At 41.5% G+C, this 20,000-nt stretch overlaps 21 non-coding genes across 21 annotated transcripts; all 21 read left to right on the top strand.

The window, feature by feature from the left end:
* The first annotated feature begins 1,296 nt into the window (after positions 1-1,296).
* On the top strand, positions 1,297-1,368 carry TRNAC-GCA (transfer RNA cysteine (anticodon GCA)). The gene has a single exon. It is a non-coding gene; the product is annotated as a tRNA-Cys (tRNA).
* Positions 1,369-1,927: 559 nt separating this feature from the next.
* Positions 1,928-1,999, top strand: TRNAC-GCA (transfer RNA cysteine (anticodon GCA)). Its single transcript has one exon. It is a non-coding gene; the product is annotated as a tRNA-Cys (tRNA).
* A 723-nt stretch (positions 2,000-2,722) lies between these two features.
* On the top strand, positions 2,723-2,794 carry TRNAC-GCA (transfer RNA cysteine (anticodon GCA)). Its single transcript has one exon. It is a non-coding gene; the product is annotated as a tRNA-Cys (tRNA).
* Positions 2,795-3,366: 572 nt separating this feature from the next.
* On the top strand, positions 3,367-3,438 carry TRNAC-GCA (transfer RNA cysteine (anticodon GCA)). Its single transcript has one exon. It is a non-coding gene; the product is annotated as a tRNA-Cys (tRNA).
* A 572-nt stretch (positions 3,439-4,010) lies between these two features.
* On the top strand, positions 4,011-4,082 carry TRNAR-GCG (transfer RNA arginine (anticodon GCG)). Its single transcript has one exon. It is a non-coding gene; the product is annotated as a tRNA-Arg (tRNA).
* Positions 4,083-4,805: 723 nt separating this feature from the next.
* TRNAC-GCA (transfer RNA cysteine (anticodon GCA)) lies at positions 4,806-4,877 on the top strand. The gene has a single exon. It is a non-coding gene; the product is annotated as a tRNA-Cys (tRNA).
* A 559-nt stretch (positions 4,878-5,436) lies between these two features.
* On the top strand, positions 5,437-5,508 carry TRNAC-GCA (transfer RNA cysteine (anticodon GCA)). The gene has a single exon. It is a non-coding gene; the product is annotated as a tRNA-Cys (tRNA).
* Positions 5,509-6,080: 572 nt separating this feature from the next.
* On the top strand, positions 6,081-6,152 carry TRNAC-GCA (transfer RNA cysteine (anticodon GCA)). The gene has a single exon. It is a non-coding gene; the product is annotated as a tRNA-Cys (tRNA).
* A 723-nt stretch (positions 6,153-6,875) lies between these two features.
* On the top strand, positions 6,876-6,947 carry TRNAC-GCA (transfer RNA cysteine (anticodon GCA)). The gene has a single exon. It is a non-coding gene; the product is annotated as a tRNA-Cys (tRNA).
* A 572-nt stretch (positions 6,948-7,519) lies between these two features.
* On the top strand, positions 7,520-7,591 carry TRNAC-GCA (transfer RNA cysteine (anticodon GCA)). Its single transcript has one exon. It is a non-coding gene; the product is annotated as a tRNA-Cys (tRNA).
* Positions 7,592-8,163: 572 nt separating this feature from the next.
* TRNAC-GCA (transfer RNA cysteine (anticodon GCA)) lies at positions 8,164-8,235 on the top strand. The gene has a single exon. It is a non-coding gene; the product is annotated as a tRNA-Cys (tRNA).
* Positions 8,236-8,958: 723 nt separating this feature from the next.
* TRNAC-GCA (transfer RNA cysteine (anticodon GCA)) lies at positions 8,959-9,030 on the top strand. Its single transcript has one exon. It is a non-coding gene; the product is annotated as a tRNA-Cys (tRNA).
* Positions 9,031-10,247: 1,217 nt separating this feature from the next.
* On the top strand, positions 10,248-10,319 carry TRNAC-GCA (transfer RNA cysteine (anticodon GCA)). The gene has a single exon. It is a non-coding gene; the product is annotated as a tRNA-Cys (tRNA).
* Positions 10,320-11,662: 1,343 nt separating this feature from the next.
* On the top strand, positions 11,663-11,734 carry TRNAC-GCA (transfer RNA cysteine (anticodon GCA)). Its single transcript has one exon. It is a non-coding gene; the product is annotated as a tRNA-Cys (tRNA).
* A 572-nt stretch (positions 11,735-12,306) lies between these two features.
* On the top strand, positions 12,307-12,378 carry TRNAC-GCA (transfer RNA cysteine (anticodon GCA)). The gene has a single exon. It is a non-coding gene; the product is annotated as a tRNA-Cys (tRNA).
* A 716-nt stretch (positions 12,379-13,094) lies between these two features.
* Positions 13,095-13,166, top strand: TRNAC-GCA (transfer RNA cysteine (anticodon GCA)). Its single transcript has one exon. It is a non-coding gene; the product is annotated as a tRNA-Cys (tRNA).
* Positions 13,167-13,738: 572 nt separating this feature from the next.
* On the top strand, positions 13,739-13,810 carry TRNAC-GCA (transfer RNA cysteine (anticodon GCA)). The gene has a single exon. It is a non-coding gene; the product is annotated as a tRNA-Cys (tRNA).
* A 3,642-nt stretch (positions 13,811-17,452) lies between these two features.
* On the top strand, positions 17,453-17,524 carry TRNAC-GCA (transfer RNA cysteine (anticodon GCA)). Its single transcript has one exon. It is a non-coding gene; the product is annotated as a tRNA-Cys (tRNA).
* Positions 17,525-18,083: 559 nt separating this feature from the next.
* Positions 18,084-18,155, top strand: TRNAC-GCA (transfer RNA cysteine (anticodon GCA)). Its single transcript has one exon. It is a non-coding gene; the product is annotated as a tRNA-Cys (tRNA).
* Positions 18,156-18,714: 559 nt separating this feature from the next.
* On the top strand, positions 18,715-18,786 carry TRNAC-GCA (transfer RNA cysteine (anticodon GCA)). The gene has a single exon. It is a non-coding gene; the product is annotated as a tRNA-Cys (tRNA).
* A 723-nt stretch (positions 18,787-19,509) lies between these two features.
* TRNAC-GCA (transfer RNA cysteine (anticodon GCA)) lies at positions 19,510-19,581 on the top strand. The gene has a single exon. It is a non-coding gene; the product is annotated as a tRNA-Cys (tRNA).
* The last annotated feature ends 419 nt before the right edge of the window (positions 19,582-20,000 follow it).

Below are 20,000 nucleotides of genomic sequence, written 5' to 3'. Positions count from 1 at the left end.
TAAAGTATCCTGCAAATGAACAGCAAAAGCTACAAAATGTCTACAATGTAAGTCCTCCACTCAAATTAGCAAAGCAGAAGAACTTTGGGCTTCTACATCTGCTGCCAAATACACATGTGCTGGGGTCTAATGCAGTGGCAAAAATGGCAACTGCAGAATGAGAAGTTTCTGGGTCTGACGAAAGTGTCTCTTGCGGCCATGGTCCGTAACATGCTCATCATTCTAGCTTTCATGCAGATTATTATGCAAATTGTGAGCGTCATGGAAGTGGGACATTCAAATACACTTCCTGACGATTAACGCATTTCCAAGCTGCCTACAATATTAATTCAATTTGCATGCAACCTGGATTTATTACTGTCTCATTGACCATCTCTAGTCTCTAAGAGTTATCATTTAACTCTGTCCAACCTTAACAAACTCCAAGTTAACGCTTGAAATGCTTTCATGGACTACATGAGAGAAACTATTTAAAATGGTCAGAAAAGCTGAACAGAGTGTGGGGGTATAGCTCAGTGGTAGAGCATTCAACTGCAGATCGAGAGGTCTTTGGTTCAAATCTGAGTGCCCCCTGGACATAATCTAGCTCTTTGCTCTTTCTCTAAACTCTTTACATAAACCAATACTCTTAAGGCAGTAATAAAGAGATCTACGTTAATCAAAATATCCCGTTATGCTGCAGAATCGTAGTAACTTGGTGAAAGTTCACATGCTCCCTCCAAGCAACCACATTTCTGAAGTGTTCTTTTCTTTACATATCCAAAGTAAATTTGTTTTTTCTTTCCATACGTATTTTAAAGGATCCTGCAAAAGAACAGCAAAAGCTACAAAATGTCTACAATGTAAGTCCTCCACTCAAATTAGCAAAGCAGAAGAACTTTGGGCTTCGTCATCTGCTGCCAAATACACATGTGCTGGGGTCTAATGCAGTGGCAGAAATGGCAACTGCAGAATGAGAAGTTTCTGGGTCTGACGAAAGTGTCTCTTGCGGCCATGGTCCGTAACATGCTCATCATTCTACCTTTCATGCAGATTATTATGCAAATTGTGAGCGTCATGGAAGTGGGACATTCAAATACACTTCCTGACGATTAACGCATTTCCAAGCTGCCTACAATATTAATTCAATTTGAATGCAACCTGGATTTATTACTGTCTCATTGACCATCTCTAGTCTCTAAGAGTTATCATTTAACTCTGTCCAACCTTAACAAACTCCAAGCTAACGCTTGAAATGTTTTCATGAACTACATGAGAGAAACTATTTAAAATGGTCAGAAAAGCTGAACAGAGCATGGGGGTATAGCTCAGTGGTAGAGCATTCGACTGCAGATCAAGAGGTCCTTGGTTCAAATCTGAGTGCCCCCTTGACATGATCTATCTCTTATCTCTTTACATAAACCAATACTCTCAAGGCAGTAATAAAGAGAACTACAATAATCAAAATATCCCGTTATGCTGCAGAATCGTAGTAACTTGGTGAAAGTTCACATGCTCCCTCCAAGCAACCACATTTCTGAAGTGTTCTTTTCTTTACATATCCAAAGTAAATTTGTTTTTTCTTTCCATACGTATTTTAAAGGATCCTGCAAAAGAACAGCAAAAGCTACAAAATGTCTACAATGTAAGTCCTCCACTCAAATTAGCAAAGCAGAAGAACTTTGGGCTTCTACATCTGCTGCCAAATACACATGTGCTGGGGTCTAATGCACTTCCTGACGATTAACGCATTTCCAAGCTGCCTACAATATTAATTCAATTTGCATGCAACCTGGATTTATTACTGTCTCATTGACCATCTCTAGTCTCTAAGAGTTATCATTTAACTCTGTCCAACCTTAACAAACTCCAAGTTAACGCTTGAAATGTTTTCATGGACTACATGAGAGAAACTATTTAAAATGGTCAGAAAAGCTGAACAGACCGTGGGGGTATAGCTCAGTGGTAGAGCATTCGACTGCATATCAAGAGGTCCTTGGTTCAAATCCGAGTGCCCCCTTGACATGATCTAGCTCTTTGCTCTTTCACTAAACTCTTTACATACACCAATACTCTCAAGGCAGTAATAAAGAGAACTACAATAATCAAAATATCCCATTATGCTGCAGAATCGTAATAACTTGGTGAAAGTTCACATGCTCCCTCCAAGCAACCACATATCTGAAGTGTTCGTTTCTTTACATATCCAAAGTAAATTTGGTTTTTCTTTCCATACGTATTTTAAAGGATCCTGCAAAAGAACAGCAAAAGCTACAAAATGTCTACAATGTAAGTCCTCCACTCAAATTAGCAAAGCAGAAGAACTTTGGGCTTCGTCATCTGCTGCCAAATACACATGTGCTGGGGTCTAATGCAGTGGCAGAAATGGCAACTGCAGAATGAGAAATTTCTGGGTCTGACGAAAGTGTCTCTTGCGGCCATGGTCTGTAACATGCTCATCATTCTAGCTTTCATGCAGATTATTATGCAAATTGTGAGCGTCATGGAAGTGGGACATTCAAATACACTTCCTGACGATTAACGCATTTCCAAGCTGCCTACAATATTAATTCAATTTGCATGCAACCTGGATTTATTACTGTCTCATTGACCATCTCTAGTCTCTAAGAGTTATCATTTAACTCTGTCCAACCTTAACAAACTCCAAGTTAACGCTTGAAATGCTTTCATGGACTACATGAGAGAAACTATTTAAAATGGTCAGAAAAGGTGAACTGAGCGTGGGGGTATAGCTCAGTGGTAGAGCATTCGACTGCAGATCGAGAGGTACTTGGTTCAAATCCGAGTGCCCCCTTGATATGATCTAGCTCTTTGCTCTTTCTCTAAACTCTTTACATAAACCAATACTCTCAAGGCAGTAATAAAGAGAACTACGTTAATCAAAATATCCCGTTATGCTGCAGAATCGTAGTAACTTGGTGAAAGTTCACATGCTCCCTCCAAGCAGCCACATTTCTGAAGTGTTCTTTTCTTTATATATTCAAAGTAAATTTGTTTTTTCTTTCCATACGTATTTTAAAGGATCCTGCAAAAGAACAGCAAAAGCTACAAAATGTCTACAATGTAAGTCCTCCACTCAAATTAGCAAAGCAGAAGAACTTTGGGCTTCTACATCTGCTGCCAAATACACATGTGCTGGGGTCTAATGCACTTCCTGACGATTAACGCATTTCCAAGCTGCCTACAATATTAATTCAATTTGCATGCAACCTGGATTTATTACTGTCTCATTGACCATCTCTAGTCTCTAAGAGTTATCATTTAACTCTGTCCAACCTTAACAAACTCCAAGTTAACGCTTGAAATGTTTTCATGGTCTACATGAGAGAAACTATTTAAAATGGTCAGAAAAGCTGAATAGAGCGTGGGGGTATAGCTCAGTGGTAGAGCATTCGACTGCAGATCGAGAGGTCCTTGGTTCAAATCCGAGTGCCCCCTTGACATGATCTAGCTCTTTGCTCTTTCTCTAAACTCTTTACATAAACCAATACTCTCAAGGCAGTAATAAAGAGAACTACAATAATCAAAATATCCCGTTATGCTGCAGAATCGTAGTAACTTGGTGAAAGTTCACATGCTCCCTCCAAGCAACCACATTTCTGAAGTGTTCTTTTCTTTACATATCCAAAGTAAATTTCTTTTTTCTTTCCATACATATTTTAAAGGATCCAGCAAAAGAACAGCAAAAGCTACAAAATGTCTACAATGTAAGTCCTCCACTCAAATTAGCAAAGCAGAAGAACTTTGGGCTTCTACATCTGCTGCCAAATACACATGTGCTGGGGTCTAATGCAATTCCTGACGATTAACGCATTTCCAAGCTGCCTACAATATTAATTCAATTTGCATGCAACCTGGATTTATTACTGTCTCATTGACCATCTCTAGTCTCTAAGAGATATCATTTAACTCTGTCCAACCTTAACAAACTCCAAGTTAACGCTTGAAATGTTTTCATGGAATACATGAGAGAAACTATTTAAAATGGTCAGAAAAGCTGAACAGAGCGTGGGGGTATAGCTCAGTGGTAGAGCATTTGACTGCGTATCGAGAGGTCCTTGGTTCAAATCCGAGTGCCGCCTTGACTTGATCTAGCTCTTTGCTCTTTCTCCAAACTCGTTACATAAACCAATACTCTCAAGGCAGTAATAAAGAGAACTACAATAATGAAAATATCCCGTTATGCTGCAGAATCGTAGTAACTTGGTGAAAGTTCACATGCTCCCTCCAAGCAACCACATATCTGAAGTGTTCTTTTCTTTACATATTCAAAGTAAATTTGTTTTTTCTTTCCATACGTATTTTAAAGGATCCTGCAAAAGAACAGCAAAAGCTACAAAATGTCTACAATGTAAGTCCTCCACTCAAATTAGCAAAGCAGAAGAACTTTGGGCTTCGTCATCTGCTGCCAAATACACATGTGCTGGGGTCTAATGCAGTGGCAGAAATGGCAACTGCAGAATGAGAAGTTTCTGGGTCTGACGAAAGTGTCTCTTGCGGCCATGGTCCGTAACATGCTCATCATTCTAGCTTTCATGCAGATTATTATGCAAATTGTGAGCGTCATGGAAGTGGGACATTCAAATACACTTCCTGACGATTAACGCATTTCCAAGCTGCCTACAATATTAATTCAATTTGCATGCAACCTGGATTTATTACTGTATCATTGACCATCTCTAGTCTCTAAGAGTTATCATTTAACTCTGTCCAACCTTAACAAACTCCAAGCTAACGCTTGAAATGTTTTCATGAACTACATGAGAGAAACTATTTAAAATGGTCAGAAAAGCTGAACAGAGCTTGGGGGTATAGCTCAGTGGTAGAGCATTCGACTGCAGATCGAGAGGTCCTTGGTTCAAATCCGAGTGCTCCCTTGACATGATCTATCTCTTATCTCTTTACATAAACCAATACTCTCAAGGCAGTAATAAAGAGAACTACAATAATCAAAATATCCCGTTATGCTGCAGAATCGTAGTAACTTGGTGAAAGTTCACATGCTCCCTCCAAGCAACCACATTTCTGAAGTGTTCTTTTCTTTACATATCCAAAGTAAATTTGTTTTTTCTTTCCATACGTATTTTAAAGGATCCTGCAAAAGAACAGCAAAAGCTACAAAATGTGTACAATGTAAGTCCTCCACTCAAATTAGCAAAGCAGAAGAACTTTGGGCTTCTACATCTGCTGCCAAATACACATGTGCTGGGGTCTAATGCACTTCCTGACGATTAACGCATTTCCAAGCTGCCTACAATATTAATTCAATTTGCATGCAACCTGGATTTATTACGGTCTCATTGACCATCTCTAGTCTCTAAGAGTTATCATTTAACTCTGTCCAACCTTAACAAACTCCAAGTTAACGCTTGAAATGTTTTCATGGACTACATGAGAGAAACTATTTAAAATGGTCAGAAAAGCTGAACAGAGCGTGGGGGTATAGCTCAGTGGTAGAGCATTTGACTGCAGATCGAGAGGTCCTTGGTTCAAATCTGAGTGCCCCCTTGACTTGATCTAGCTCTTTGCTCTTTCTCTAATCTCTTTACATAAACCAATACTCTCAAGGCAGTAATAAAGAGAACTACAATAATCAAAATATCCCGTTATGCTGCAGAATCGTAGTAACTTGGTGAAAGTTCACATGCTCCCTCCAAGCAACCACATTTCTGAAGTGTTCTTTTCTTTACATATCCAAAGTAAATTTGTTTTTTCTTTCCATACGTATTTTAAAGGATCCTGCAAAAGAACAGCAAAAGCTACAAAATGTCTACAATGTAAGTCCTACACTCAAATTAGCAAAGCAGAAGAACTTTGGGCTTCTACATCTGCTGCCAAATACACATGTGCTGGGGTCTAATGCACTTCCTGACGATTAACGCATTTCCAAGCTGCCTACAATATTAATTCAATTTGCATGCAACCTGGATTTATTACTGTCTCATTGACCATCTCTAGTCTCTAAGAGTTATCATTTAACTCTGTCCAACCTTAACAAACTCCAAGTTAACGCTTGAAATGTTTTCATGGACTACATGAGAGAAACTATTTAAAATGGTCAGAAAAGCTGAACAGAGCGTGGGGGTATAGCTCAGTGGTAGAGCATTCGACTGCATATCGAGAGGTCCTTGGTTCAAATCCGAGTGCCCCCTTGACATGATCTAGCTCTTTGCTCTTTCTCTAAACTCTTTACATAAACCAATACTCTCAAGGCAGTAATAAAGAGAACTTCAATAATCAAAATATCCCGTTATGCTGCAGAATCGTAGTAACTTGGTGAAAGTTCACATGCTCCCTCCATGCAACCACATATCTGAAGTGTTCTTTTCTTTACATATCCAAAGTAAATTTGGTTTTTCTTTCCATACGTATTTTAAAGGATCCTGCAAAAGAACAGCAAAAGCTACAAAATGTCTACAATGTAAGTCCTCCACTCAAATTAGCAAAGCAGAAGAACTTTGGGCTTCGTCATCTGCTGCCAAATACACATGTGCTGGGGTCTAATGCAGTGGCAAAAATGGCAACTGCAGAATGAGAAGTTTCTGGGTCTGACGAAAGTGTCTCTTGCGGCCATAGTCCGTAACATGCTCATCATTCTAGCTTTCATGCAGATTATTATGCAAATTGTGAGCGTCATGGAAGTGGGACATTCAAATACACTTCCTGACGATTAACGCATTTCCAAGCTGCCTACAATACTAATTCAATTTGCATGCAACCTGGATTTATTACTGTCTCATTGAGCATCTCTAGTCTCTAAGAGTTATCATTTAACTCTGTCCAACCTTAACAAACTCCAAGTTAACGCTTGAAATGCTTTCATGGACTACATGAGAGAAACTATTTAAAATGGTCAGAAAATCTGAACAGAGCGTGGGGGTATAGCTCAGTGGTAGAGCATTCGACTGCAGATCGAGAGGTCCTTGGTTCAAATCTGAGTGCCCCCTTGACGTGATCTAGCTCTTTGCTCTTTCTCTAAACTCTTTACATAAACCAATACTCTCAAGGCAGTAATAAAGAGAACTACGTTAATCAAAATATCCCGTTATGCTGCAGAATCGTAGTAACTTGGTGAAAGTTCACATGCTCCCTCCAAGCAGCCACATTTCTGAAGTGTTCTTTTCTTTACATAGCCAAAGTAAATTTGTTTTTTCTTTCCATACGTATTTTAAAGGATCCTGCAAAAGAACAGCAAAAGCTAAAAAATGTCTACAATGTAAGTCCTCCACTCAAATTAGCAAAGCAGAAGAACTTTGGGCTTCTACATCTGCTGCCAAATACACATGTGCTGGGGTCTAATGCACTTCCTGACGATTAACGCATTTCCAAGCTGCCTACAATATTAATTCAATTTGCATGCAACCTGGATTTATTACTGTCTCATTGACCATCTCTAGTCTCTAAGAGTTATCATTTAACTCTGTCCAACCTTAACAAACTCCAAGTTAACGCTTGAAATGTTTTCATGGACTACATGAGAGAAACTATTTAAAATGGTCAGAAAAGCTGAACAGAGCGTGGGGGTATAGCTCAGTGGTAGAGCATTTGACTGCAGATCGAGAGGTCCTTGGTTCAAATCTGAGTGCCCCCTTGACATGATCTAGCTTTTTGCTCTTTCTCTAATCTCTTTACATAAACCAATACTCTCAAGGCAGTAATAAAGAGAACTACAATAATCAAAATATCCCGTTATGCTGCAGAATCGTAGTAACTTGGTGAAAGTTCACATGCTCCCTCCAAGCAACCACATATCTGAAGTGTTCTTTTCTTTACATATCCAAAGTAAATTTGGTTTTTCTTTCCATACGTATTTTAAAGGATCCTGCAAAAGAACAGCAAAAGCTACAAAATGTCTACAATGTAAGTCCTCCACTCAAATTAGCGAAACAGAAGAACTTTTGGCTTCTACATCTGCTGCCAAATACACATGTGCTGGGGTCTAATGCACTTCCTGACGATTAACGCATTTCCAAGCTGCCTACAATATTAATTCAATTTGCATGCAACCTGGATTTATTACTGTCTCATTGACCATCTCTAGTCTCTAAGAGTTATCATTTAACTCTGTCCAACCTTAACAAACTCCAAGTTAACGCTTGAAATGTTTTCATGGACTACATGAGAGAAACTATTTAAAATGGTCAGAAAAGCTGAACAGAGCGTGGGGGTGTAGCTCAGTGGTAGAGCATTTGACTGCAGATCGAGAGGTCCTTGGTTCAAATCTGAGTGCCCCCTTGACTTGATCTAGCTCTTTGCTCTTTCTCTAATCTCTTTACATAAACCAATACTCTCAAGGCAGTAATAAAGAGAACTACAATAATCAAAATATCCCGTTATGCTGCAGAATCGTAGTAACTTGGTGAAAGTTCACATGCTCCCTCCAAGCAACCACATATCTGAAGTGTTCTTTTCTTTACATATCCAAAGTAAATTTGGTTTTTCTTTCCATACGTATTTTAAAGGATCCTGCAAAAGAACAGCAAAAGCTACAAAATGTCTACAATGTAAGTCCTCCACTCAAATTAGCGAAACAGAAGAACTTTTGGCTTCTACATCTGCTGCCAAATACACATGTGCTGGGGTCTAACGCAGTGGCAGAAATGGCAACTGCAGAATGAGAAGTTTCTGGGTCTGACGAAAGTGTCTCTTGCGGCCATGGTCTGTAACATGCTCATCATTCTAGCTTTCATGCAGATTATTATGCAAATTGTGAGCGTCATGGAAGTGGGACATTCAAATACACTTCCTGACGATTAACGCATTTCCAAGCTGCCTACAATATTAATTCAATTTGCATGCAACCTGGATTTATTACTGTCTCATTGACCATCTCTAGTCTCTAAGAGTTATCATTTAACTCTGTCCAACCTTAACAAACTCCAAGTTAATGCTTGAAATGCTTTCATGGACTACATGAGAGAAACTATTTAAAATGGTCAGAAAAGCTGAACAGAGCGTGGGGGTATAGCTCAGTGGTAGAGCATTCGACTGCAGATCGAGAGGTCCTTGGTTCAAATCCGAGTGCCCCCTTGACATGATTTAGCTCTTTGCTCTTTCTCTAAACTCTTTACATAAACCAATACTCTCAAGGCAGTAATAAAGAGAACTACGTTAATCAAAATATCCCGTTATGCTGCAGAATCGTAGTAACTTGGTGAAAAGTTCACATGCTCCCTCCAAGCAGCCACATTTCTGAAGTGTTCTTTTCTTTACATAGCCAAAGTAAATTTGTTTTTTCTTTCCATACGTATTTTAAAGGATCCTGCAAAAGAACAGCAAAAGCTACAAAATGTCTACAATGTAAGTCCTCCACTCAAATTAGCAAAGCAGAAGAACTTTGGGCTTCTACATCTGCTGCCAAATACACATGTGCTGGGGTCTAATGCACTTCCTGACGATTAACGCATTTCCAAGCTGCCTACAATATTAATTCAATTTGCATGCAACCTGGATTTATTACTGTCTCATTGACCATCTCTAGTCTCTAAGAGTTATCATTTAACTCTGTCCAACCTTAACAAACTCCAAGTTAACGCTTGAAATGCTTTCATGGACTACATGAGAGAAACTATTTAAAATGGTCAGAAAAGCTGAACAGAGCGTAGGGGTATAGCTCAGTGGTAGTGCATTCGACTGCAGATCGAGAGGTCCTTGGTTCAAATCCGAGTGCCCACTTGACATGATCTAGCTCTTTGCTCTTTCTCTAAACTCTGTACATAAACCAATACTCTCAAGGCAGTAATAAAGAGAACTACGTTAATCAAAATATCCCGTTATGCTGCAGAATCGTAGTAACTTGGTGAAAGTTCACATGCTCCCTCCAAGCAACCACATTTCTGAAGTGTTCTTTTCTTTACATATTCAAAGTAAATTTGTTTTTTCTTTCCATACGTATTTTAAAGGATCCTGCAAAAGAACAGCAAAAGCTACAAAATGTCTACAATGTAAGTCCTCCACTCAAATTAGCAAAGCAGAAGAACTTTGGGCTTCTACATCTGCTGCCAAATACACATGTGCTGGGGTCTAATGCACTTCCTGACGATTAACGCATTTCCAAGCTGCCTACAATATTAATTCAATTTGCATGCAACCTGGATTTATTACTGTCTCATTGACCATCTCTAGTCTCTAAGAGTTATCATTTAACTCTGTCCAACCTTAACAAACTCCAAGTTAACGCTTGAAATGTTTTCATGGACTACATGAGAGAAACTATTTAAAATGGTCAGAAAAGCTGAACAGAGCGTGGGGGTATAGCTCAGTGGTAGAGCATTCGACTGCAGATCGAGAGGGCCTTGGTTCAAATCCGAGTGTCCCCTTGATATGATCTAGCTCTTTCTTTCTCTAATCTCTTTACATAAACCAATACTCTCAAGGCAGTAATAAAGAGAACTACAATAATCAAAATATCCTGTTATGCTGCAGAATCGTAGTAACTTGGTGAAAGTTCACATGCTCCCTCCAAGCAACCACATATCTGAAGTGTTCTTTTCTTTACATATCCAAAGTAAATTTGGTTTTTCTTTCCATACATATTTTAAAGGATCCTGCAAAAGAACAGCAAAAGCTACAAAATGTCTACAATGTAAGTCCTCCACTCAAATTAGCAAAACAGAAGAACTTTTGGCTTCTACATCTGCTGCCAAATACACATGTGCTGGGGTCTAATGCAGTGGCAGAAATGGCAACTGCAGAATGAGAAGTTTCTGGGTCTGACGAAAGTGTCTCTTGCGGCCATGGTCCGTAACATGCTCATCATTCTAGCTTTCATGCAGATTATTATGCAAATTGTGAGCGTCATGGAAGTGGGACATTCAAATACACTTCCTGACGATTAACGCATTTCCAAGCTGCCTACAATATTAATTCAATTTGCATGCAACCTGGATTTATTACTGTCTCATTGACCATCTCTAGTCTCTAAGAGTTAGGGTACATACACACATCAGACTAAAATGAAAGATCACAGACCAATCTTACCACCCTTCCTGTAGTATAAGAGCCATACTCTACACAGTCTTTTCTATGGAGCTGAACTCCACATCAGAAAAAAATCTCTGCAGGCTGCTGCACACACAGATGCTGTACAGACACAAAAGATCAGTATCTGCAAAAGATCTGTTCCTGCCAAAAATCCATTCCTGCAAATTGCAATGATAGTCTATGAGATCTGCAGATCATCATACACACATGATTTAACTGACATTCATCTGCAGATCAGATCCACCAGGATGGATTTTCAGATCTGCAGATCTGCAGATGAATGTCAGTTAAATCATGTGTGTATGATGATCTGCAGATCTCATAGACTATCATTGCAATTTGCAGGAATGGATTTTTGGCAGGAACAGATCTTTTGCAGATACTGATCTTTTGTGTCTGTACAGCATCTGTGTGTGCAGCAGCCTGCAGAGATTTTTTCCTGATGTGGAGTTCAGCTCCATAGAAAAGACTGAGTAGAGTATGGCTCTTATACTACATGAAGGGTGGTAAGATTGGTCTGTGATCTTTCATTTTTCAAAGACTATGGTCTGATGTCTGTATGTGGCCTTATCATTTAACTCTGTCCAACCTTAACAAACTCCAAGTTAATGCTTGAAATGCTTTCATGGACTACATGAGAGAAACTATTTAAAATGGTCAGAAAAGGTGAACAGAGCGTGGGGGTATAGCTCAGTGGTAGAGCATTCGACTGCAGATCGAGAGGTCCTTGGTTCACATCCGAGTGCCCCCTTGACATGATCTAGCTCTTTGCTCTTTCTCTAAACTCTTTACATAAACCAATACTCTCAAGGCAGTAATAAAGAGAACTACGTTAATCAAAATATCCCGTTATGCTGCAGAATCGTAGTAACTTGGTGAAAGTTCACATGCTCCCTCCAAGCAGCCACATTTCTGAACTGTTCTTTTCTTTACATAGCCAAAGTAAATTTGTTTTTTCTTTCCATACGTATTTTAAAGGATCCTGCAAAAGAACAGCAATAGCTACAAAATGTCTACAATGTAAGTCCTCCACTCAAATTAGCAAAGCAGAAGAACTTTGGGCTTCTACATCTGCTGCCAAATACACATGTGCTGGGGTCTAATGCACTTCCTGACGATTAACGCATTTCCAAGCTGCCTACAATATTAATTCAATTTGCATGCAACCTGGATTTATTACTGTCTCATTGACCATCTCTAGTCTCTAAGAGTTATCATTTAACTCTGTCCAACCTTAACAAACTCCAAGTTAACGCTTGAAATGTTTTCATGGACTACATGAGAGAAACTATTTAAAATGGTCAGAAAAGCTGAACAGAGCGTGGGGGTATAGCTCAGTGGTAGAGCATTCGACTGCAGATCGAGAGGTCCTTGGTTCAAATCCGAGTGCCCCCTTGATATAATCTAGCTCTTTCTCAAATCTCTTTACATAAACCAATACTCTCAAGGCAGTAATAAAGAGAACTACAATAATCAAAATATCCCGTTATGCTGCAGAATCGTAGTAACTTGGTGAAATTTCACATGCTCCCTCCAAGCAACCACATTTCTGAAGTGTTCTTTTCTTTACATACCCAAAGTAAATTTGTTTTTTTTTCCGATACGTATTTTAAAGGATCCTGCAAATGAACAGCAAAAGCTACAAAATGTCTACAATGTAAGTCCTCCACTCAAATTAGCAAAGCAGAAAAACTTTGGGCTTCTACATCTGCTGCCAAATACACATGTGCTGGGGTCTAATGCAGTGGCAGAAATGGCAACTGCAGAATGAGAAGTTTCTGGGTCTGACGAAAGAGTCTCTTGCGGCCATGGTCCGTAACATGCTAATCATTCTATCTTTCATGCAGATTATTATGCAAATTGTGAGCGTCATGGAAGTGGGACATTCAAATACACTTCCTGACGATTAACGCATTTCCAAGCTGCCTACAATATTAATTCAATTTGCATGCAACCTGGATTTATTACTGTCTCATTGAGCATCTCTAGTCTCTAAGAGTTATCATTTAACTCTGTCCAACCTTAACAAACTCCAAGTTAACGCTTGAAATGTTTTCATGGACTACATGAGAGAAACTATTTAAAATGGTCAGAAAAGGTGTACAGAGCGTGGGGGTATAGCTCAGTGGTAGAGCATTCGACTGCAGATCGAGAGGTCCTTGGTTCAAATCCGAGTGCCCCCTTGATATGATCTGGCTCTTTGCTCTTTCTCTAAACTCTTTACATAAACCAATACTCTCAAGGCAGTAATAAAGAGAACTACGTTAATCAAAATATCCCGTTATGCTGCAGAATCGTAGTAACTTGGTGAAAGTTCACATGCTCCCTCCAAGCAGCCACATTTCTGAAGTGTTCTTTTCTTTACATAGCCAAAGTAAATTTGTTTTTTCTTTCCATACGTATTTTAAAGGATCCTGCAAATGAACAGCAAAAGCTACAAAATGTCTACAATGTAAGTCCTCCACTCAAATTAGCAAAGCAGAAGAACTTTAGGCTTCTACATCTGCTGCCAAATACACATGTGCTGGGGTCTAATGCACTTCCTGACGATTAACGCATTTCCAAGCTGCCTACAATATTAATTCAATTTGCATGCAACCTGGATTTATTACTGTCTCATTGACCATCTCTAGTCTCTAAGAGTTATCATTTAACTCTGTCCAACCTTAACAAACTCCAAGTTAACGCTTGAAATGTTTTCATGGACTACATGAGAGAAACTATTTAAAATGGTCAGAAAAGCTGAACAGAGCGTGGGGGGATAGCTCAGTGGTAGAGCATTCGACTGCAGTTCGAGAGGTCCTTGGTTCAAATCCGAGTGCCCCCTTGACATGATCTAGCTTTTTGCTCTTTCTCTAATCTCTTTACATAAACCAATACTCTCAAGGCAGTAATAAAGAGAACTACAATAATCAAAATATCCTGTTATGCTGCAGAATCGTAGTAACTTGGTGAAAGTTCACATGCTCCCTCCAAGCAACCACATATCTGAAGTGTTCTTTTCTTTACATATCCAAAGTAAATTTGGTTTTTCTTTCCATACGTATTTTAAAGGATCCTGCAAAAGAACAGCAAAAGCTACAAAATGTCTACAATGTAAGTCCTCCACTCAAATTAGCAAAGCAGAAGCACTTTGGGCTTCGTCATCTGCTGCCAAATACACATGTGCTGGGGTCTAATGCAGTGGCAGAAATGGCAACTGCAGAATGAGAAGTTTTTGGGTCTGACGAAAGTGTCTCTTGCGGCCATGGTCCGTAACATGCTCATCATTCTAGCTTTCATGCAGATTACAGGGTTGCCAACCCAATTTCTTATTTTTGCTGGACAAATTGGTCAAAAAATCTGGACACTCCAAGTTTTGGACGGACAGGGGCGGAGTCAGGGGGCGGAGTCAGTAGCGGGCTTTTTAGGGGACTTCTTGTTATTTCGGGGGGGAGAGAAATATAGCTGAAGCAGGTGATTACTGCATAAGGCTCATGTGAAACAGCATTCCTGAACTGAGAAGACTTTCTTACCCAAAGTAAGATTGCATATATACTGCACTGACATCACCTGCCAGCAGTAAAAATGTCACCATGTGATAAATGTCAGAATGTAATTCAGGGAGAGGAAAGATTTTACAATGGGCAAACACTGACTAAATCATTTATACACAATTGTAAACTTGAAGCACTTTGTCATTAAGTTCCTCTTTAAGTGTAAACCATTGCTAAATAAACACATTTCCATGTCCTCCAAGAGGTTCTGCAGCGGTTATACAAGTATGCATGCGCACATGTAAAAAGAAATTAGACAAGACATACTTACCTTTTATACATACCTGGGGATTGCTCCAGCCCCATGGGCACAGATCGCTCGCTCCCACTACCAGTACTGACTGAGTCCTGTAACTTCCTCCTGTCACGGCCAGCCTGCACAAGAGAAGTGCACCCTCTACATATCTCTCCAGCGGGAGCTGGAGAAATACGTAAATAGCCTCAGACTGGCCGCAACTGGAGGAAGTTATGGGACCCAGTATCAGTACTGCTGCGGGCAGTGGAGGACGGCGGCGTGGGAGCGATCCGTGCGCATGGGGCTGGAGCAAGCCCCAGGAGGTATGTATAAAGTAAGTATGTCTCAACTCTGGTACATTAAGTATGGTACCATTGGCAGCCTTTGAGACTCCTTGTGGCAGTGGGCCTGGCTGGCAGGCAGCGGCACTAGTAACACTCAGGGTACTAGGGAGGGGGGACCCAGCATCACCACCAGTGAAGTGACCAAACTGACTGACTCTCACAGACTCACCGACACCCACTCACTTGGTCATAGAATGCTGCTGCGCGGCCTCTCTCTCTCTCTCTGGCTGGCGGCAGGTGAAAGCAGAACGCTCTTGCTCTGACTGTCACTAGAAGATGATGTGAGGGTACAACAAGTCCCAGCATGCTTTGTCAGTAGCAAATGACGGGGGGCACTGCAGTGCAGGTTCAGTACCCTCCTCTGTCTGAGGATCACTAAAAGTCCCAGCATGCATTGCAATCATGTCAGTAAAAGAAGAGGGGGCAGTGCACTACAAGTCCCAGGCAGCATGCTGTCAGATGATAGCTGTGCAGGACTACAATTGGCATGCCATGATGATGCTCACAGAACAAGTCCCCAACTACCATTCCTAACAGCCATAACTCACATAACCCAGCCATACAGTCAGCATTATCTACTTACACTATCATTCCCTAACAGCCATAACCCCCTTACCATACAGTCAACATTGCCTGCCTGTCCTGCACTATCATTCCTGACAACCATAACTCACATTACTTTGCCCACCACCTATCATACAGTCCCCACCAGGCCCAGTCCCCCTCCAGTGACAGGCAGCCAGCACAGCACCTCTCCTCCAACTAAGTCTCCCCCACTGAGTCACTGACTGGACCCCCAGACCAGTCCCACAGACAGACACCCAGCCCCCACTGCCTCTCTCACACACAGACACATACTCACAGTGAGTGTGCTTGGGTGGCTGTCAGGTTGTCTCCCTCCCTCGCTCCAACTAAGTCTCCCCCTGTCCCCCAACCAGTCCCACAGACTCCTAGCCCCCAGGGGTGCCCCTCTCTCCCTCACAGACTCACAGTTAGTGTGCTGGGTCCACTCGGCTGCTGGCTGGGCTGCTGGCTGGGCTGTGGCTGGCTCCAATCAGTCTGCTGTGTAGACTGCTTGTGCTTGGTCGGCTGTTTGTCCCCCTCCCAGTCCCTGCCCTGGCTCCAACTAAGACACTCACTGTCCCCGCCCCAACCAGTCCCATAGACTCCCAGGCTCCCACTCCCAGTCACAGGCCAGCCCCAGGGGTGCCTCTCTCCCTCACAGACAGTCAGACACAGAGACTCACGGTTAGCCTGGGTCGACTCGGCTCAGCTCAGCTGTTAGTGTTTTTCTCCTTCCTCCTTGGCCTGGTCTGGTCGTGGTCGCTCCTGAGTCCTCCTGCCTCCTGGCTGGACTGGACCTGGCAGATGGCGGCTGCTGGGCTGTGGGGGTGGGGCGGGCCGGGCTCCAATCAGTCTGCTCTGCTCTCTGTCTCTGCTGCAGCTGTACTAGGAGACTCACTCTGCCAAGGCTCGCCTCTCAGACTCTAGTCAGGCTGCTGAGCTGATCTGCTTCTCTGTGCTCGCACGCACTAGTCTGCTCGGTCGGTCCTCCTGGCTCCTGCTGATCTGCTCCTCCTGAGTGTGAGTGACTGAGTCCTGACTCCTGCCCTGCTGCGTGGTGGCTCGGCGGCTGTGCTGTGTGTGTGTGTGTGCCCCTGAGTGAGAGTGCTGTGCTGACTGCTGACTGTCTGGCTGTCTGGCTGTGCTCTGCGACCTCATCCGACCTGGCTGGCTGGCTACCGCCCGTGTGACGCACTCCTCTCTTCTCCTCATGATGACTCTCGCTGCTGTGGGCTGGGCCGGCTCCCTCCCGCTCCCGGCTGCATCTCTTATTGGGCAGCAAGTGGCGCCGGTGCCAAAAAGAGGTGAGCTGATTGGAGGGGACACACCCGGGGAGGAGAGGGTGGCTGAGAGGAGACTGAGGGAGGGGGGAAAGAAAGCACGCGCATGCGCAGAAGAGATTGCTGTAATTGATGCAGATTTAGACGGACGACTGCCCAGGAAATACGGGCAGTACGGACAGCTCTATTTTGAGAGCTTTTGTACGGAGAGTCCGTCTTTAGACGGACGCTTGGCAACCCTGGCAGATTATTATGCAAATTGTGAGCGTCATGGAAGTGGGACATTCAAATACACTTCCTGACGATTAACACATTTCCAAGCTGCCTACAATATTAATTCAATTTGCATGCAACCTGGATTTAATACTGTCTCATTGACCATCTCTAGTCTCTAAGAGTTATCATTTAACTCTGTCCAACCTTAACAAACTCCAAGCTAACGCTTGAAATGTTTTCATGAACTACATTAGAGAAACTATTTAAAATGGTCAGAAAAGCTGAACAGAGCGTGGGGGTATAGCTCAGTGGTAGAGCATTCGACTGCAGATCGAGAGGTCCTTGGTTCAAATCCGAGTGCCCCCTTGACATGATCTATCTCTTATCTCTTTACATAAACCAATACTCTCAAGGCAGTAATAAAGAGAACTACAATAATCAAAATATCCCGTTATGCTGCAGAATCGTAGTAACTTGGTGAAAGTTCACATGCTCCCTCCAAGCAACCACATTTCTGAAGTGTTCTTTTCTTTACATATCCAAAGTAAATTTGTTTTTTCTTTCCATACGTATTTTAAAGGATCCTGCAAAAGAACAGCAAAAGCTACAAAATGTCTACAATGTAAGTCCTCCACTCAAATTAGCAAAGCAGAAGAACTTTGGGCTTCTACATCTGCTGCCAAATACACATGTGCTGGGGTCTAATGCACTTCCTGACGATTAACGCATTTCCAAGCTGCCTACAATATTAATTCAATTTGCATGCAACCTGGATTTATTACTGTCTCATTGACCATCTCTAGTCTCTAAGAGTTATCATTTAACTCTGTCCAACCTTAACAAACTCCAAGCTAACGCTTGAAATGTTTTCATGAACTACATGAGAGAAACTATTTAAAATGGTCAGAAAAGCTGAACAGAGCGTGGGGGTATAGCTCAGTGGTAGAGCATTTGACTGCAGATCGAGAGGTCCTTGGTTCAAATCCGAGTGCCCCCTTGACATGATCTATCTCTTATCTCTTTACATAAACCAATACTCTCAAGGCAGTAATAAAGAGAACTACAATAATCAAAATATCCCGTTATGCTGCAGAATCGTAGTAACTTGGTGAAAGTTCACATGCTCCCTCCAAGCAACCACATTTCTGAAGTGTTCTTTTCTTTACATATCCAAAGTAAATTTGTTTTTTCTTTCCATACGTATTTTAAAGGATCCTGCAAAAGAACAGCAAAAGCTACAAAATGTCTACAATGTAAGTCCTCCACTCAAATTAGCAAAGCAGAAGAACTTTGGGCTTCTACATCTGCTGCCAAATACACATGTGCTGGGGTCTAATGCACTTCCTGACGATTAACGCATTTCCAAGCTGCCTACAATATTAATTCAATTTGCATGCAACCTGGATTTATTACTGTCTCATTGACCATCTCTAGTCTCTAAGAGTTATCATTTAACTCTGTCCAACCTTAACAAACTCCAAGTTAACGCTTGAAATGCTTTCATGGACTACATGAGAGAAACTATTTAAAATGGTCAGAAAAGCTGAACAGAGCGTGGGGGTATAGCTCAGTGGTAGAGCATTTGACTGCAGATCGAGTGGTCCTTGGTTCAAATCCGAGTGCCTCCTTGACATGATCTAGCTCTTTGCTCTTTCTCTAATCTCTTTACATAAACCAATACTCTCAAGGCAGTAATAAAGAGAACTACAATAATCAAAATATCCCGTTATGCTGCAGAATCGTAGTAGCTTGGTGAAAGTTCACATGCTCCCTCCAAGCAACCACATTTCTGAAGTGTTCTTTTCTTTACATATCCAAAGTAAATTTGGTTTTTCTTTCCATACGTATTTTAAAGGATCCTGCAAATGAACAGCAAAAGCTACAAAATGTCTACAATGTAAGTCCTCCACTCAAATTAGCAAAGCAGAAGAACTTTGGGCTTCTACATCTGCTGCCAAATACACATGTGCTGGGGTCTAATGCAGTGGCAAAAATGGCAACTGCAGAATGAGAAGTTTCTGGGTCTGACGAAAGTGTCTCTTGCGGCCATGGTCCGTAACATGCTCATCATTCTAGCTTTCATGCAGATTATTATGCAAATTGTGAGCGTCATGGAAGTGGGACATTCAAATACACTTCCTGACGATTAACGCATTTCCCAGCTGCCTACAATATTAATTCAATTTGCATGCAACCTGGATTTATTACTGTCTCATTGACCATCTCTAGTCTCTAAGAGTTATCATTTAACTCTGTCCAACCTTAACAAACTCCAAGTTAACGCTTGAAATGCTTTCATGGACTACATGAGAGAAACTATTTAAAATGGTCAGAAAAGCTGAACAGAGTGTGGGGGCATAGCTCAGTGGTAGAGCATTCGACTGCAGATCGAGAGGTCCTTGGTTCAAATCCGAGTGCCCCCTTGACATGATCTAGCTCTTTGCTCTTTCTCTAAACTCTTTACATAAACCAATACTCTCAAGGCAGTAATAAAGAGAACTACGTTAATCAAAATATCCCGTTATGCTGCAGAATCGTAGTAACTTGGTGAAAGTTCACATGCTCCCTCCAAGCAACCACATTTCTGAAGTGTTCTTTTCTTTACATATCCAAAGTAAATTTGTTTTTTCTTTCCATACGTATTTTAAAGGATCCTGCAAAAGAACAGCAAAAGCTACAAAATGTCTACAATGTAAGTCCTCCACTCAAATTAGCAAAGCAGAAGAACTTTGGGCTTCTACATCTGCTGCCAAATACACATGTGCTGGGGTCTAATGCACTTCCTGACGATTAACGCATTTCCAAGCTGCCTACAATATTAATTCAATTTGCATGCAACCTG

The sequence above is a fragment of the Hyperolius riggenbachi genome, chromosome 7, assembly GCF_040937935.1.
Source record: "Hyperolius riggenbachi isolate aHypRig1 chromosome 7, aHypRig1.pri, whole genome shotgun sequence".
In the NCBI taxonomy this organism is placed as follows: domain Eukaryota; kingdom Metazoa; phylum Chordata; class Amphibia; order Anura; family Hyperoliidae; genus Hyperolius; species Hyperolius riggenbachi.
This window is presented reverse-complemented; position numbering and strand designations above follow the sequence as displayed.